This window comes from Ammospiza nelsoni, chromosome 2 (assembly GCF_027579445.1).
Source record: "Ammospiza nelsoni isolate bAmmNel1 chromosome 2, bAmmNel1.pri, whole genome shotgun sequence".
Classification (NCBI taxonomy): Eukaryota; Metazoa; Chordata; class Aves; order Passeriformes; family Passerellidae; genus Ammospiza; species Ammospiza nelsoni.
This window is the reverse complement of record NC_080634.1, coordinates 103,299,076-103,318,160: the sequence shown is the minus strand read 5'-3', so window position 1 is coordinate 103,318,160 and position 19,085 is coordinate 103,299,076. Positions and strand designations below refer to the sequence as shown.

The window sequence follows — 19,085 nt, the reverse complement described above, 5'->3', positions numbered from 1 at the left end:
GCATTAAGACTACACACTCTGACCTCCCTCTTGAACCCTGTGTTTTGGTAGCCACCTAACTTATCCTGTTTAGCATGACAGTAATCAGTGAGTCAGAGTCTTAAGCCTCCATAAATGCATGCTAGTAGAGGGAAACATCAACAGCATTTATTTTTGACAGAAACTCTAATATCAGGAAGACAATATAGCAATGGCATGAAGAAAATATCTTAGACACAAAAATTCTCATACATTAGAAGACAGGCTTCCAGTTACTCCAGGTACAGCCCGTGGCTTGTAGGACAATTTCCTCTGGTCCCTGAGTGCCTTGAACTTTTATTCACTCACTGGTCCATCTCTATCTTGCAGAACATAAACACTCCTGCAACAGGTCCTCAAAGTGCTTCCAGACCATTGCTTCCAATTGGGTAGGGTCTAGCTCAGAAGTTCAATTTCAGCATCCATGTCTGTTTGCTCACCACTCCCTGACAGAGAATCAACATTTATTACTGGCTATAGCAGGCTTCAGGTCTGTGTGTGCTTGCAGACACTGCAAAATGGGGTACAGGTATTAGGGTCCCAAAGCATCAACAGTGACATTTCTAAAATAAAGATTTTCCTTCCCCCCAAATCATGCACATTAATCAAAACTGAAGACAACAGAGTAACATTTGTACTGACTAGCATTTTAATCTAAAAGTGACAGCAAAGTAGAGAATATATTTGTCTTAAGATACAAAAATTACCTAGTAGAAGATGGGAAAAGGAGTGTAAAACAGTGAAAAGCACAGAAGCTTTCTTTTAATCCCCTAAAAAGACAATACCATGTGCCAATTTCTACAATCCAGACCAAAGGTTCTCCTTTGCTTCACAGATTTTAAAAGAAGGGAAGAGAGACAAAAAGAAGAAATGGAGCTTCTCTAGCAATGTGGGTGTTGTGCCAGGGTGCCTTTCAAGTGCTGCAGCAGTGGTATTCAAGCATGAATCCCTCTTTGCCACACTGCAGAGAGCCAGTGGCATCTCAGCAGATCCCAGGTTCTCCTTAGCAATGCCCAGCAGAGCAGCTGCACTGCAGAGAGCAGCTCCTTGCAGGTCCCTGAGCTGTCAGCTTGCAGCACATCACTGCAGCCATCCTGATGGGAGGCCAGCAGGGTGGGGAAGGCTCCACTGGCCTGCCCAATAACATTTTCTGCAGCTTGGAAATCCCAGTCAAAGCTCATCCAGTCCTGTTGTAACCTCCCACAATCGAACCTGACAAGGAAAGCCAACTGCAGAATGCATTTCAGCCTCACCTGCTCTCCCAAGAGCAGCTCTACAAGCTAGAAGCATTTGGATGGCCTCCCTGAAATGTCTGTCTGGCTAAAGTGACCCACAAATACCAAGGTACAGCACACCCTTTATTCCACTTGCCTCAGTTTTGGAAACCAAGCAGTGTTGGGGGTAACCACAATACAAGTCAAATCAGAACAAAAAGTAGGCAATGGAAGGGCAGAGGAGCAAGGACTAGCTACCAAATTCTGGTGGAAGCAATTATTATCATCTGAAGGGTATGTTGACAAATATGTTATGATGGGTACTATTAATACTTTTCATCAGCTATAAAGGTGCCTCCAGAGTAGAATTGTCTTTACCCATTACCTCTGTAATTATGAACCTGTGCCGCAGACATCTTTTCATGAAAATCCTTCCCTTAGGATTTTTTCCTCCTGAGAAGCTGAGAGGCCTCAGGAACAAAATGTAACCAATGGTTATGTGCTGCTGTGGAATGCAACAGGTGCATCTGGGATTGGCCCATCCTGGATGTATATCATTAATGGCAAATCACAGCCCAGCTGGCGCAGACAGAGAGTCTGGGACAGCAGCCTTTGTTATCATTCTTTTCTATTCTTTGCTAGCCTTCTGATGAAACTTTTTCTTCTATTCTTTTAGTATAGTTTTAATGTAATATATATCATAAAATAATAAACCAAGCCTTCTGAAACATGGCATCAAATCCTTGTCTCTTCACTTAACCTGAGACCCCTGTGAACACTGTTACAAACCTGAAAGAGGAATGGGAAATTACCAATTTGCAGAACTGTGCTGCATGAGCAAGACAGGCACTCCCTGCTCCACCAGTGTCAAGCCCCACACGTACATGCCAACGCAAAGAGCAGAACACTGTGTACACAGGGCTGATCCTTAGCACAGTATTTTCTGCTAATAATAAGAGTCATTTGAAGATATTAAAACAGGCCGAAAAACCAAAAACCTGGACTCAGATTCACATGCACAGGTAATCAGTGCAGCTTCAGTGATACTAGCCAAGTTATACCAATTTATTCCTACTAAAGTCTGGTCCATTAAATGTCAACACCATCATTGAGTTTTATTTTCTCTCACTGGATTTAGGGAAACAGCCTCTTTTTTTTTTTAATAAAAACTTGCTTCTCACTGTCAAGCATCTGTATTTGAATTCAGTGAAAAGGAAGCAGCAGAAATTATTCATTTTTCAAAAATACTTCCATCAGTGCATGTGGGGGAAAAAAAAGTAAGGTTGTGTATGTATGTGTATATGTATGGAAAGATCTAAAAACTCCACATATGTGGCATATGACATTCTCCATACACATACCATATGGGTTTGCATGCATACCCTACACACACAAACAGTATAGGAATGGGCCTCCATGGTTGTATGTAGACACCCATGGCAGAGATGTCTGAAGAGAGGGCAAAGGGAATTCTTCATTGCAGTCCAGACTCTCAGGCATGGCCTCTCCAGGCACCAGGACAGTTGTTACTTGATGACCTTGTGGAACAGAAAGTTTTCCTTTCTGCAGGTCAGCTGTTGTGGAGCATTCAAGCAGGCATTCCACACCCTCCTCAAACACAGAGGTTCTCTATCAAATCCTCTGCATTTTCAAAGTTCCTTCAGCAAGGCCTGACAGGTCTCACCCATCTTATACAAGGTACCTCAACTTCAGCCTGCACTGGAGTAGCCTTATCCTCCATGCCTAAGATTAAAGGCTCTGCTCAATCATTTTTTCAGAGAATGGTTTGCCTTTTTCCCTTTCCATCAGGAAAGGAAAAGATCTGTTGCATCTTTCCTCCCTGCAGCCTTCTGCAAGTGAAGGTGCTGTGGCTAGGGCAGGCACAGGTTCCCAAGGATGCCCCTCTTACCCACATGCAGAAATGAAGCAGGGGGCAGTGCCAAAAGGAATGCCAAAGTTTGCCTTTCCCTTTTTGGAATATCAGTGCTCATTGATCACTAAATCACTTAAACAGCTTATTAAGTAGATGTCATAGAGAGTTACTGCCAGTCTTCTATTAATTTAAAAATACTAATGGAGTTTTTTTTTAAGTGTAATTTCTTTCTGAATGAAAAATGTTTCTTGTGTTAAATTATGAACATTTTGGTCCTCACTAACCAGTGTGCAAGGTTGTTGATAACACAACACAGATTTAGTAGAAATTTTAACGCCACAATATGTTTTTAAGGTTGTTCCATAGCTTTATCTTATTTCTTTATCATTTCAAAGGATCCCTTCCATTTGGTTTTTCCATTTGCATACAAACTGACATTCTCTTGATATATATTATTCACAGGTTCATGTCAATACCAGCATAAGCAGAAGCTATCAATCACTTCTCTGATGATAACAGTAAATAAATAATGCACACTTTAAACCTTCAAAGCACTGCATAAATATCAGTTTGTTTTCACAACATCCCTTTAAGCGTTGAGGAAAGCAGTTTAACCATTTCACTAGACAAAACCTCAGATTCGAGCACAGCTTAAGACCTGTATGAATCATTTTGTATATTACCACAGAACAACATACATTCTGATACATAACACATACACACAAGACTGGGAAAAGCACATTTCCTGCCTCCCCCCACTCAAAAAAAAAAAAAAAAGAAAGAAATAAACTGAGGCTAACTATTTCTTATTTTTAAAAGAAAGCCAGAAAGTGTTTCCCTAACAGAATTGCCAGATTGTGCTGCCTTTCCCTTTGGATACTGAAAGCTTCTGCTTCCCCACAAACATGGGGAAAGGGGAGACACCACTGCCTGCTACCTCCCAGTGCCCTCTTTCCCACAGGGCTGAGGCTGGAGCAGCAGCTACACATCTTTTAGCACCTGTTGGCATTTCTGTGCGGCCACCTGTGCTGTGCCACTCTCCCCACATCTGCCACAGGCAGGTCTGTGTCCTGAGCAATAAAATGTAATATAGGGGGGAAAAAAGCGCTCTTGTGGTGAGGCTGGGCAAACTCTGGCACAGACTGACTGGTGAGCTTGTAGGGTCTCCAAACTCTGAGGAACTGAAAACCCAGCTGGACACTGCTCTGAGCAACCTGCTGCAGCTGCCTGTGCCTCCAGCAGGGCTGGGAACTCTCCAGACATGCATCTTGCCTCAATTGGCCTGTGTCTTTTGCACAAAGAATTTGGGAATCCCCCATTTGAACTGCTACATGCCCATGAAAAATAAATACCAATGTTTGAGGATACCAAAGCATTTCACTGCCTTTTACTTTTCTGTGAATACAGATAGAAATGTCATGCCTATGGCTAGAGAGGTCATTAACTCCTGCAACAAGTGATACAGGGAGCCAGACACATGAAACAAAAAAAAAAAAAAGACCAAGGACCAAAAGTGGACACCTGATTCCAATATTCACTGCAAGGAGCAGACGGGGATTCTTTGTGTTTGGAAGCCTTTCAGCACCAAAATAAAACTACTGTTCATTCTCCAACAAAAGACTGGGATCAAGTATCAAACTTTTTTTCTTTTCTCTTCTTTTTGTTCAACAGCTACCAGCCAGACTTTGTAGCACCCTTCTCCCACAGTTTTCCTTCACAGATTAAAAAAAAAAAATAAAAAACACCTTCCTACCCATTACATCTTTGGTTATTTCACATCCATTGATCATTCTGTCCACCTAGCAGAACAGGAGCAAATAAGCAAGAAAAATAAGATAAGGCTAGATTTTTGTTCTGGAAAGCTGCAGCACTGTGCTGTTTTCCCTGTCTTCTCTCCTTTCTCCCTCCTTACCATACCTGCTTTCATCCCTAGAGACATTTCCAATAGCAGATAAATCAGCACTTTGAATTCTTCTTCTGATGTTGTAACAAGCTGGCAACTGGCATGACATGTTGTAGAGAGACACATGTGAATACCTAAGTCAGAAATAATGAGATTTCTCTCTCATATTCAGCGTGAAATGAGAGGCAAACGACATCACTACTGAAAACAGAGGAGTGCAGGAAGAGGTGTGGGGAAGGGAGGTAGAAAGAGAGGATGCCTAATGCACTTTGCTTACTACAGTGGATTTCAGAAGAAAGACTGTCTCACAGCACCCTGGGAACCACAGACTTGGAAGGATGGGACAGCTGCAGAGGGCAGTGTCCCAAATCCAGGCAGCTCCACCCCATATCCCAAGGACACATCCCCCATGGCCAAGCACTGCTGTGTGATGCGGCCAAATGAACCAGCCTTTCAAACAAAAACATACGGGACAAAAGGAGGAAACAAAAGAGAAAGGGAATGAAAGGTCCCAGTAAATCAATTAATGCAAAAGTCTGCTTCAGTTAATAGGCAGCCCTGGTAATTGCTGCGTGCTGCCTGTGATGAATAGGGGCTGGTTACCGTTGCACAACTCATCCCTCTCCACGCAGCTGGGAACTACCAGAACGCTGATCTCCGCTGAAAATCTTTAATTATTGTTACATTAATCAGGGCAGGGTGTCAGGTCTGGGTTCATGCTTAATTGTCCCAATTTCTTGCACCCTAAGACTCCAACCTTCCTTCCTTATGCTCCTACCCCCCCTCCCCACATATGCATCATTTTTGTATTGGTGTTGTTTACACAGCAACGAGTCACAGAAAGGTTTTTGAGGTCCCTCACTTACACTACTTCAGGACTCTGTGTCTTCAAAAGCCATATTGTAACACAAAACTCTGGAAAGCAGAACTCCAGACAAACCACAAGACAGAGGGGAGAGTATTTTGCCACTAGTGCAGAATTCAGATATGGTTGCTGTTGTTACTTCTTAACACTGGGCATGCAACCATGTCTCAGTCAGGATCTCATTCTCTGGGCTGGTAGAGAACAAGGAGGATCACTGTTGTCATTATATTGCAAAGGTTCTGTATGGCTAGAGTTTCATACCTCCTTGATGTTTCTCGTAGTCAGCTCCTCTAGGCCCTGACTCTTCCTTGTCCTCACAGCAGCAACTGACTCCAGCTCCCCTTGGCCACCAATCCACCCTTTTATAACACTCTCCTTATTGGCTACAGCTGTGGCCTGTTAACATCAGGCCTGCTCCAAATCCTTAATAATTGGCTCAGCTGCAACTCTTTAGGGGGTAAGATTACATTTTATACTACCTTTATTTACTTATATTCTATCCCCCTACACATCACTATCTCAAACTTTCTCCTTCCCATTAGTGATCAGTCCACTGAACAGCTTTTGTCTCAACAGAGCATCAGCAAGGTGAAAATCTGGTATAAACTGTTTTAGAGTTCAGAGCAGATATCAAGAGCCTGTCAATGGTTAGAGATGATTTCCACATATTCAGAAGTCTTCTTCACAAAGTCTCAAGCCCCTAGTTTCTCTTTTCTCTCGCTGCCCAGGATGCAAATGATGAGTGGGATTGGACTAGCCAATTCCATGCAGCTTTCAAAGAGTTAAGCCACAAGTACACAAAAGACTACAGCAAGGAGAAAGAGGCTGTTCTCCATGAATAGTCAGGATAGGACAAGAAATAATGGGAGCAATTAAGGAATAATTAAGTTGTAGCAGAAGACATCTAGGTCAGGTGTAAGAAGAAAAAAGGCAAGTAAGAGCAGGAAATTACTTGAATAAATTTCCTAGGGAGACTGGGGGATCTGTCACCAGAGGATATTAGGAAGCAGACAGACATAGCCTGAAGACATTGAGGTGGTCTGAGTGACTTCTTGTAGACCTACAGTGAAAAATTGGACTGATCTCAGAAGAGGGCCATTGGAGATGAGTAAAGCAGCAGCAGGGATCCTGAGGACCTGCTCAAAATAGAACTGCAGTGACAAATGCAGTACTCCAGGTTTGGCACTGTAGAATTCTAAAAATTACCCACACTTCAGTGTCAGTCCAGCCTTTACACACTACATAAACAAGATGGAATTTTCCATGATTCTTACAATGTAAACAAATAATTTAGAGAAAAGTTTTGGAGAAAAAAAGTAAGGTGCATTAAATTGGATAGCTTCTTCATTAATCAAAGAACATAATCTTCACAGCAGTCTGAGTTCACCATTTTCCATCACTATGCAGAAAAAGTTAGCTACTTTTATAATGTAACCTGCATGACATAATCATACTTCTCCACTTTCTCACCCAGCCAAAATAATCCATAGAGCAAGGCACCAAGGGAAAGTCCTGAAAAATCAAACCTGTGCACAGCCAGCATAAGCAATATTTTATATTCTTTTTTACCATAGGCTAAAGCAGACTTCATGAAGATTGTTCAGAAAGTTCCTTCATTATTTTTAGGTCATTGACAGGAGCAAATTTACTGTTTTGAGGAATATATTACCAAGAGATTCCCAATCTAAGTGATCTAATGCATTTAACATTGTGGGGCTGCTCCCAAAGAACTTCACCATTGATCTGACAGAAGGGGAAAGACTTGAATTCTGAAACCTCTGGATCTAAGAGGTTTCAGAATTCCTAGGAAACTAGGATCCCTAGTCATTTATTTATTTATTCCTTCTTGTTACTATATAACTTTACTTTTGGCTTCTCACCAATAAGTAAAAAACCTTCAACCTGCTGAAGTTAGACTGCATAAGACTATATCTTTGCATACTTACATTTGATAAGGAAGCACTTTAGATAAAATGTGGTTGTTGTATCACTACAGTGATTTTTTTCTTACTTTCTAAAAATGGAGACAAATTAGCAAGTCTTTGTTATCCTAGAAAAAGGCATCTAGCTTCTTATTGGAACTCCCATATTTGCTTGTCTCAGTTTTACATTCATCAGGGATGATATAATTTACATATTTTTAGTTGCACTAGACTAGCAATTTAGGATCATTGTGCAATCCCAGCAATATGTACCACACTGCACAGCTCTGACTTCCCCACTGTGCTGTGAGTAAGGAATTTAACACCAACATAAGTGAGGCAATAGTTTCTCTTTACCTAACTGACTGCTTTCAGCTCTGAGACCTTATTTTGGGATGGTTGAGGGAAGGGAAACAGTGGGAAAGAGAAGAACAAGAAACAAAAAAAGGGACTACAATGAGATTCGCTCCCTCAGAAAAAAATGTCTTTTGCTTTTTATTCAGCTGAGTGAAGCAGCAAAGATAATTAGATAAAATTGGTGTTCAAAAGATACATTTCAGTCAGCCCATTCTTCTTCCACTGAAGGGCAGATACAGAATGATCTGCTTCAAAGATGAATATGTTTGGATCCCACTGTGGCAGATAGATGGACTATAGTAGACACTTCCACAGCACTGGCCCATCCTCTTCTTCCCAGATCCAGTCATGAATGCCTGTCTTCTCTTCAGTCCCCAAACTGCTCAAGACTCAGCAGCTCAGACAACTCTTGGTCTTCAACTGCCTCATTATCTTGGATTATTTTTGTTCTAAAGGTACTTCTTCTGAAGAAGATAGGTAATACTGTTTCAGTGGAGGCCTGCGTAATAATAAATGCTCTCTCATGTGCATTGCATGCACCACCTGATTTTCTGAGGGTCACTACCTGACTTGCCAAGAATGGTATTTGTAGGAGAGTTCTTATTTTCTTTTTTACATATATTGAAAGATCAAATTCACAGGTAGCTGTAGCTGAGACATCATTTTTTTTCCTTTTTATCTGTGTGATACTTGCATAATAAAATCACCATGTTTCATACTATCAGGAGAGATTAAAAGCACAGAGTGGGTGAAACCAGTTCTAGGCACAGTGCAAACCAAATCAGGACATTGTGAATTTGCTGGCACTTATTATCCTGCTTTTCTTGTCCATTGTAAGCACCATAGCATTATTCCTGAAAAAATGTTCTTAAAATCTTTTTCTGAGTTTGTTTACCCCTGGGGCTAGTATTTTGTGCTGGAATTTTAGCTCTGCCAAAAGAAGAGTCAGTTAGAGTGTTAACCAATGCTTGTGCCCCCATGCTTTATTGCCAGATGCCTCTTTATACTATAGCAACTTTTATGTTATTGTTAAATAATTGAAGGTGGGGAAGATGTGAGAAGGAAGTTACATGTATTGGCTTCTACAGATGAGAACATAAAAAATACTTAAAATTCTCTCAAATGGATAATTTCCTAATTATCTTTATAGATTTTCTGTCTGTCTTGCTATTGCTACCACTGCATCTCATTAGGGGTTGTTTAGCCTCAGATGGTCTCACAATTGTTGTTTCACGATGCTTTTGAAAATTACTATAATTTGTTTGTTACTTGTGTTAAAAAAGGCTTGAATTATGAGCTTTCTCAACAAATGTTTACTGAGTATTACAGAAACCATAATGAAATTTCACTCTGTAACACTTGGTGATTTTATTTTTTTATTATTATGATGTTCTTTTCTTTAACATCTGAGGCATACCCATCTTAGTTAAACCCTAAGCAGAGCTCTTAAGAGTTAAGTTATGGTTAGCCTAGAGTTCTGGAAGTAGGACTTCATTAATTTGAGCAGTATGTTATTACAGCTTATACATAACAAATCATAGCCATTAGTAGCTGAAAATTTTTACTTGAAGGCTAAGGAGAAACAAGATGACAGTCTTGACTTGACCTTCTAGGACTGTGTGTCAATTCTCTGTGCCACAAACAAGTTACACAGGATATACTCAGAAGAGAGGTCAAATTAAAAAAAAAAAAAGGTTTTTCCCTCCTATGAGACAAAACGTGCTTCGGCAATCTTGAGTTTGGAGAGTAGAAAACAAGAAAGATGAAAATGCCCTCTCCTGGCACCACTTTTCTAAAGCAGAGACTCAAATGATGACCAGAGGGTCTCCACTGCCCTCTTTACAGCTGGCAGGCGGCACTTGTTAGTGTACAAGGTAACAACAGGGAACATTTTAGGTGGCCTCACCCTCCTCCCTGAGCACAAGACGGAAATGAACAGCCCTCCTCTGAGGTGCCTGAAGGGCTATGACCCCAGACCTGTCAGCAGGGAGAACAGAGCCATTTGTCACATTAGAATATCACTTTTCCTTCTCAGAGTACTGCACTCAGTTTATATATTTAAAAAAATCCTTAAAATGCTAGAAGGATTTAGCAAAGGTACTGCTTTTCTCCATTTTCAATGTTTTGCTTGTGGGCTTGACAGCAAGAATCTGTGACCAGCCCTTTTAAGTGTGTGATGGAAGGTGTGTGCTCTCTGCAGGCTCTACAACAGGACGCTTTCCAGAAACAGCAGCAAATCTAAGAGCAAAAGGCCCTCAGGAAGATGAGTAATGCAGAGAGAAAAGAGAGAGATTTCCATGGCACAAGGCCCAAACTGCAATGCTTTATGAAGATCATTGGGGCCTGGATGTCACTGAGCCTGCATGGAGAGTGCCTCTGTGAACAGAAAAAGTGAAAAAGTGCCTGCCCATCGCTCATCCCTGTCCCAGGGGAGGCAGCTCACTCCTTGGGCTGTCCACTCTCTGCGGAGAATTTGGTATCAAACCACATCAGCCTGAAAATTGTATTTCTCCAGGCTAGCACTGACATTCATAGTTCAGAAGAAAGACTGTAGGCCTGATTCATCCTCATTTCAAGCCACAGCAGTTCCTAGGAAGCTACTGGAACTGCAGCAGCACATACCTGGGACGGGTCTGGCTCAGCAGTCCGGAAATGCTGGGTCTCTCCTAGACAGGTTCTTGGTAAGAAAAGCTCCTGCAGGGAGTTCCCACCACGTGAGCAACAATGGTGCTTCTGAGAGTCTGTGCACAGGATTTTTGAAAGGGAAAGATTCAGCTCTGTGGGAAGTATAAGCCCAGTATGAGCACTTCACATGGATATCTCATACAGAAAAAAATATGACTAGCAGGGCACTGATTTACTGTAGATCCTAACACTGCTTCAATGCAATTGCCACTGCATTTTGGTGATGTTGCAGTCTCTTCAAATGGCTTATTCTGGAGATTATTTTCAGTGCTGCTTTTTATGTTAACATTTTGAATTATTAAGCTGAGTACTTTGAAATCAGAACTGCTGTGAACCTCTGTGAGGATGGACCAGATGACCTCCACAGGTCCTTTCCAACTTAGAGTTTTCCCTGAATTTAGAATTCAGAGGTTATTCACTTACTTCTGGTGATGCTTATTCTGCAAAGACCCGTTTCAAACCAGACTCAAGTCATGCACTCCCTTTTGTAACCCCTTTTTTTCTAACAGCACTAACTAGAGGGCATTACTCCAAGAGCATTACCAACTTATCTACGCCAAACCTGCTTTTAACATTTACATTTATTTGTGCATGGGAGTTGGTTGTAATTTCTCCTTACTTAGACATTACTTACACCTGAGAAGCAACATTTTCCAGACTGCCACCATCCATTTCCCCAGAACTTCTGTATGGCTTTAAACGTCTCATCACTTCTGTTATCCCATAGTAAATGAAGAGAGCTGATGGCAGCCAGAACAAGAAAGCAAATCTCATTTTGTTTTGCTTTTAATTAAAAATAAATGACTTACACACTGCTCAGATATGTGGTGATGTCTGCCTGTGCTCCATTCTGTGTGTATGTCTATACACCACGTTTATGTAGAGTCTGTGGAAGCTATTTTCCCAGGAAAAGTCTGTCTAAGCCCCAAACTGACACACCCTGGATACACCACTCAAACTCAGACAAATTAAAAATGTGAACATGCTACATCACTCATGTTTCTCTTGGCACTTCCCAAGGTTTTCTACATGCTGTGCCAAAAGTGCTTCTGTCAGTCAGGATCCAGCTCCTCACCACAAAGGCAAATGCCAAAGTGATAGAGCAGGCACAGATTTATGGAGGAGGATTGCAGGAGCAGGCAGATAGGATGGGCTGCCTGGCCCACACCTCTCCAGTTACTCTGCTGTCCTCTCACCTCTACCATCCATATTCTTTTCAGCACTGCAGACACTCCAGTGCTTTCCAAAAGAGCTGCCTCTGCCTGGTGGCACTGCAGGAGCAAACCAGTTCATTTGAGCTGGTAAGCCTGTCAGTTATTATATAAAAGATGTTCCAGTTTTGCAGTATATAAATTAAGCTTGACACAACTGCAGCAGGACCTTTACTTTTCCTGCATATCCTGTTACACTTGATGGGAGTTAATAACTGCAGGCAGTAAGAGAAAGACACTGCTTTCAGGAAAAATAGTGAGGAATAGATTCCAGGGGACATGAAGATGTTCCTTGCAGTAAAGAATTTTTAAAATTAGCTGACAGTCAAATACCCCAAAATACTTACTTGTGTATCCCTTTGATCTTTTGTGCTCAGCTCTGTGGCTTGTTGGATGTGGTACTTTTCCTTCTCCTGCTTGCTTTGTGCAGGAGTTATATTTCAAGGCATCAGAGTGCTGAAGGCTGTTAGTAGGAGGTATCATTTGTGTGGCCCTTATCCTGATTAACTGTGTTTCCACATGTCCTTTAATTCACCCAACTAATCCCACTGATATCATGACCTTTATCTTTTACCTCCTTTATCACCCTCAGCTAATGAACTAGTTCCCATAACCTAGGTCAACCTTTACAAATAATCAGCCAGGACTGAACTCTCAAGCTTTTGTCTGCAAAACCAAAATACCTTTGCTTTGCCAAATTCAAAGCACAGCAACAAGCTAGAAATCAGATTAAAATGTATTTGTAGCAAATATTTTATGCAAATTCTACCACTGTTTTTTCTAATTAAATATTCCATCAGATATTTGTCTGTTATTTCAGACTTTGACTAACTTGACTACAAAATAATACTCTGCAGACATTTGCCACAAATCATTGCATTATGTTTGAATGCACTCTGATACAAAAGCAAGCTGGAAGAAAGCAGCCATGTCATGGCTGATATCACTTGTGTTTGGACTCTGCAACCAAATCTGGACCATGGGAAAAAGACACACCATCATGTCAGGAGACTCTCTCCTCTTCTACTTTGATGCACACACAGCTTAGGTGGATCAGCAAACAAACAGGCCAGTATTAAGCATGGAAAATGAGGACTTATGTGCTTAAGCCCTGAGCATATTTCCTGTGTGGAAAGAAAGCTAAGAAGGCAGAAAACACAGCAATCTGCAAAATTGGGCATTATTTGGTGCACCTAGAAGAATGGAGCCCAGACCCCTCCTTGGAGGCAGTCAAAAGCCAAAACAACAACAATGTGAGATGCCAAGATATGAACCAGACAGCAGGAATGCCCTCACTACATAGTATAGAGTCACCTGGAGCTGCCATGTACCTGAGCAGTGACTTCCTGCACTCACCACCAGCAGCCTTTGGAAAACAGCCACAGACACAAGCTGTCTTCCCCCACAGGAACTAATCCAGCCTGGAGAGTGGTCCCTTAGCGGGAAGCAGTCCTCAGCCAGGCTCACTTTGTGTATCTGCCCCATTGGCTACATATATTTGCTGATCTAAGCAAACAGAAAGAGCAAAACCAAAAACCAAACCCACCAAAAAACTCAAAAGCATCCTACTTCTCCATATTTGCACAACAAATTCAGAGACTCACAGTGTCACCAAATGAATGGTGTCAATAGGACCAAAGCACACCAAGAGCAGTGACCCACATCAGCAGCAACTATTCTGCCTGGCACAGTCCCCCAAAGAGGCATCCCCCCTCTCCCAACTGCAAACAAGGTCCATTGTGTCTTTCCAGTGATCCGTTCTGTTTGCTGAAAGCTGAAACAGGGCCAGGGGCTCTTCTGTTGGCAGCCCAGTCCCCTTTTCAGCTGCATGCCTCGTTCTCTCCTCCTTCCCCCAGCCAACCAGCTCGCTTAAACAGCCAACAACACTCATTTGGATTTATCCTGCAGTTGTGGCCCGAGTCCAGACCTGAGCTGGCAGGATCAGTGGAGGACCAGCATCGTCCTATTCAGCTACACACAACCTACTTGTCATCCTTTTGGGAAGCAGTGACTCAGATGTAACTTTATTGTGGCCTGGCAGCTGGTGGGACCGGGTGAGACGTACAGAGACAATAATCCTGGCACCCATCAGGCCCTGGAGAGCAGAGCAGAAAGCCTGGCTGCAACCCTCATTCGAGCCCTGGCATAATTAAAACAACATTACCATTCTTGGTGGCAGATTTTCACCTTCTATAAACCCAGACTTTCTGTGAGTGTTTTGTTTTACCAGTTTACTATGTCTGAAAGTCAATGGATTATAAAACAGAAGAGCGAGCCCTCTTTCTTTCTTCTGGGCTACTGCTATTAGCAAAAACACTGCAGCCTACATTTGGGGCTGTCCATATGGTGGATGCTTGACTACACCCATGGCACATACCTGGGAGACAGCAAATGAAATTAAGGGTTTACTCTTTTGCAAAGCTCCAGAAAAGATCTTTTCTCAGGTCCTATTTCTAAAGTGGGCAAGTGAGAGAAATCTTATATTTATCATAGGCAATCTTTCCCTCTTAGGCTGTGGTTTCAGAGGGGAGCTGGACAGCCCCAGAGGCTCCCTGTGCTGCCACAGGTTCTTTCCTCCTTGCCCAGTGCCTGCTCACACATGCTGCAGTGCCCTTCCAGTCCTGCTGATAGAGCTGGTTCTAGAGGCCTGCTGAGCCTGGACCAAGGAACTCATCTGGGTGGATAAGGGGGAGAAAGCAAAATATTAAATCACTCTGAACTGAAAACAACTGCATCCTGTTTGCCTCCATGCAGTGTATTATTCAGGGTACCTGCTCCTTCCCACAGGGCCACAGACCTGCCAACAAGCACTACAGCATCCCTGCAATGCCCAGCAGAGACCGTGTCCTGCAGGTAGCTTTGCATATGCCCTGGCTAGAATGCCAGCTCCTTTCTGTCTTCTCAGTCACCAAGGATCCAGCCAGTACCAAACCACAACATCTGTGTCTTTCCATAAATACAGATTTTAGCTCTGCCTCAGCACTGCTAACAGAGGACAGTAAGGGAAGAGGAAACATTTTCAGGGCAGTCACAGAGCAGAGACTAAACACACGTGTCTCCTTTCCCTTCCCAGGATGCAAGAAGATGCTGTTACTCCATCCTCAGAGCTATCTACACACGTAGGCAGCCCACACATGCCCTGTGCACCTGAGGCAAGGCCACTCCTGCTCTGGGCACCCTCAGCAACTGATCTCCCCCCTCCTCACACCACAGCCCAGCGTCCTGTCCCCTCCCCCAGCTTCAATTTTTGTCTGCTCTTCTAGAGGGAATAACTCCTGCGGTTGCCTCAGCAGCTGCTCTTCCCTCTCCCAAGCAGCAGCAAGAGCTAAATTGACCTAATTCCTGCTTGTTTCCCTGCCACCCACAGAATCTGAAATAGCAGCAGTGGAAACTGCCAAGGCGCTCGTCAGTGCTGCCGCAGCACGGGACCCGCTCACGTTCACTCCATTTTCTGCAGGTCCCACAAGGCTCAGAAACTTCTCAGACTGCAAGTTTTGAAACCTGCAAAAGTGGTGGACAATTACCACAGACCGCTCCTTAGGCAGCCTCAAGGACAAGTGGATTTTTTGTATCCTACGGCACATCCTGGGCAGTGCTCTTTATACTGCAAACATCAGACTTATCTATTTGTAAAAATCCACGGATAAGTCTTACAGCTGCTCTCTTACCTCCTTTTCAGCTGTAGTTTGGATTTGCAGCCAGGTTTAGACTATTAGGCTGAATTTTTTTTTATATTAATGAAAGATGGGACAGTCATGATCAAAACTTCAGCCAGAACAGGAGGTGAATTTCTGTATGTAATTCAGTAGTGAAATAAGCTGTCATCTGCCAGGCAATGTGAGTGACCTATTACAGCTTCATCAGAAGCAAACCCCCTTTGCTGAAGTCCACAGCCACAGATACATTAAAAAAAAAAAAAAAAAAAACTATATAAAAATTATTCTTTCCCTCTGATGCAAACACACTGCCACAATCCAAGCTGCCCGACTGCCCCCAAAATTTACCAAGCTGCAAAGCAAGCAGGAGTGGGAGTGTTTACGTTAATTAGTGTGTGGAAAGGGAGCCAAAGATATGGTAAGATTTGATATGGCATATGGGATCCAATAACATGTCATTAGAGGTAGAAAGCAACCCTTCACAGTGTAGCTTTTCAGCTGCTTATTAAGGCTTTCAGTTCAAACTTCTGGCTGAAATTTTCCATGCCATAATTGCTACTATTCTGGTAATTAAAGCTTGCTATAGTGCACAAACAAAAGGGCATTTCCTAGCTTCTGAGTGTGTTCCTCTGCAACTTTACTCATGTGGTTTCTGGTAACAGCTGAGGGGGAAGAAGGCTTAAGTCTCTTAACCTGAACATGAGCAATGTTGGCATTAATGTTCTACCATACTTGATGGGCATCAGGCAAGGATATAAATTTTACCAGAACATATTTTCTGTCCTTTCATCTGCACTGCTTTTTATTGCTCTTGAGACTCAAAGCAATCTCAAATTTATGTGGAATTCCTGTGTCAGTCAGATATCACAAAAAACAACAGTGGCCAAGCACTCTCCAAATAAACCTCCTTCCCTCTGGCAAGGGAAACAGTTAACAGTAGAAAAAACTCAAAACTTATCATAACGTCAGATTTCGACATTTAACCAAAGTTTCTGTAGGTATCTTGACCACTGCCCTATCCCAGCCCTCATCAGCACAGTGACCAATGAATGTCATTCACTTAAAGCTTGCCAAAGCTTCTACTAAGAATTTCTGGCACTGCTTAGACTCCTAGGAAACCTCAGAGCCAAACAGTGTAATAACTATGGAAATTGTATTATTAGCTTCTAAACAGAAGCAGCATGACACTACAAAGGAAATATGCAGGCTGTCAGAGGCACTGAGAGAAGGTGTCAGCTACAAATTAATGGCTATTAAAATATATTATTTGTTCCAAAGTGTTAAAAATGAGATTTTTAGCTCTGATGGCAGAAAAGGTGGTAGTGGTGTCAGGTCCCACACTGGCATGCCATCTCTCCCAGCTGGTGTTGCCAGCATTTCAAAGCTGTTGATTGGTACCATTTAGATACTCCCATGGCAGCCTCAGGAGAAGCAAAAAGAGGCTTCATTCCTTTCCCTTGGTTTAACTAAGGTAGAGACATTCCTCTTTTGGCTCTGATGACAAACATACATGATTAAAGAAATTAAGGCAGAGGAGCAGAGATCACCTCAAGTTAACGTGGAGGGATGACTTGAGCACAAATCTAACTGGTGGATCCCTCTTCACTGAGAAATTGAAAATACAACTAGTTAACTAAGGCTCAGTTAAGTACAAGTGGCTTCTACATCCCAAACTCAGGGCATCACAGGTTTCCAAAAAGTGGTGTGACAGCAGAGAGGCCCTCACAAGCATTTTTACTGATCTTCCCATTTTGCCCATTTAAAATTTATCATTCAAAGCAGCAGTCTCTTATATGAAGCAGCCTAGGAGAATTAACTGGGAAGGTTAAAAGCCAGGCCAGTGGCAGGCAGAGGTCTCTACACTGTCTGTAAGAGGCAGTGTCTTAGCCATGCCAGCTCTTTGTTGTGGAGTGGGTCTGTGGAGGGAGGTGTGTGTTAATCATTGCTATTGCAGAAGGAATTAATGCCATACGTGCTGCCACACATGGCACTTGGGGACTGGAGCCTGCTACTGTGAAGAGGAAATACTACTGAAGTATTTTCACAGCACTTGTGAGGAGAGGGAGCAGGTGAGGCACACATTGGTACTGCACAGCCCACAGGTGAAGAAAGCACCATTGATTTTAATCTGTTTGAAAGTGTTTTTGTTGAACCTACTGCAAACACACTGATGGAGACTTGTAGGTCCAAGTTAAATAACTTGCCACAGCCACAGGAGCAGGTTGCAGAGTCAATGCTTGTCATGGGATGCAATACCTGTATTTCATGTCAGCACTTCTTGAAAAATCTTCCTACAGGTCCCTGAGCCTTGGAAAGCAGGGACAGGAATGCTCAGGGACATGGGATGTGCAGAGCTTCAGAAAAGTTAGGCTGATTTCAGAGCACCAGCCACCTGGGTCTCATCACAGGCACAGCTCAGGTCCTGCAAGGCCAGCCTGCCAAGGACACAGACCTGAGACCTCCCTGCTCCTGGCTCCCTTGTGTCTGCTGCCAAGGTGGGGACACTGCAGAGAAAGTTTTCTCAAGAAGCTGGATGGTGCCTGTGAAAACTGCATTGTCACTAACTCAGTGTCACAGACTCGTCCAATTTCAAGGTGGCATTTTCTGATGGAAAAGTTTTGTATCAGGATATTCCCAACCAACACATCTGAATATAAAATGATGAAGAACTTTCCCTGAGTCCACTGCGCCTAGGGACAGGCTATCTGAAAATCCGGGGTACTTCACATATTTCTCAGTGATCTTTTAATCACTAAAATTCAATGGGACCTCAAAACACCAGCCTCTTAAAGCTATTTCTATCTAGAGATCTAGTACCAACATAAGGTATACCTCCTTTACCTGGTCAAAAGCATTAAAATATCACAGAATTGGTGCATCTATAATTACATTGACACTATCAGCTTTTGAAAGCCAAAAAAAAATTCTAAAGAAGTACCATATGAACTCAATATGCTATCCAATGCCAAAGAGCTGCAATCCTAACTTAGTTACTCAGTAATTTCTCTTTTCAGTGAATTACATCTTTGTAGAAAGTTGCACAAATCACTGACATCAATCTCAGACTCTCACCAAATGTCACTTCATGCAGAACTTGGGTGTTTGGAATAACTGAAATGATAAAAGGATGGAAAAGCCTGAAGTGCAAAGCAAGGAGACCTAGAGATGCAAAGGGGAACAATTACAGGCAGCCTGCACTGGTAAACACTGCAGCAAGAATTCACACCATGGAAGTTAGAAAGGGAGCTTAAATTAAAGGAGGTACTGTTATGCTTAAGGTTTGTAATCAAAATCCTGTGGTTCCAATTAGGAAAGAAAAGATGCCTGGACAACATGCTATTACCAGCTTTTTGGCAGGAAAAGCCATTTACCACAACCAGG

At 42.6% G+C, this 19,085-nt stretch overlaps 1 protein-coding gene and 1 long non-coding RNA gene across 2 annotated transcripts in view; both read right to left on the bottom strand.

Moving 5' to 3' along the window:
* NHS (NHS actin remodeling regulator) overlaps positions 1 to 19,085 on the bottom strand; it is a 246,207-nt gene that overhangs the window by 173,172 nt on the left and 53,950 nt on the right. The gene's annotated exons all lie outside the window — the stretch shown is intronic.
* LOC132070073 (uncharacterized) lies at positions 126 to 6,207 on the bottom strand. The gene is made up of 2 exons (XR_009417873.1): positions 6,135 to 6,207; positions 126 to 529 (listed from the first exon to the last, which is right to left on the bottom strand). It is a non-coding gene; the product is annotated as an uncharacterized LOC132070073 (long non-coding RNA).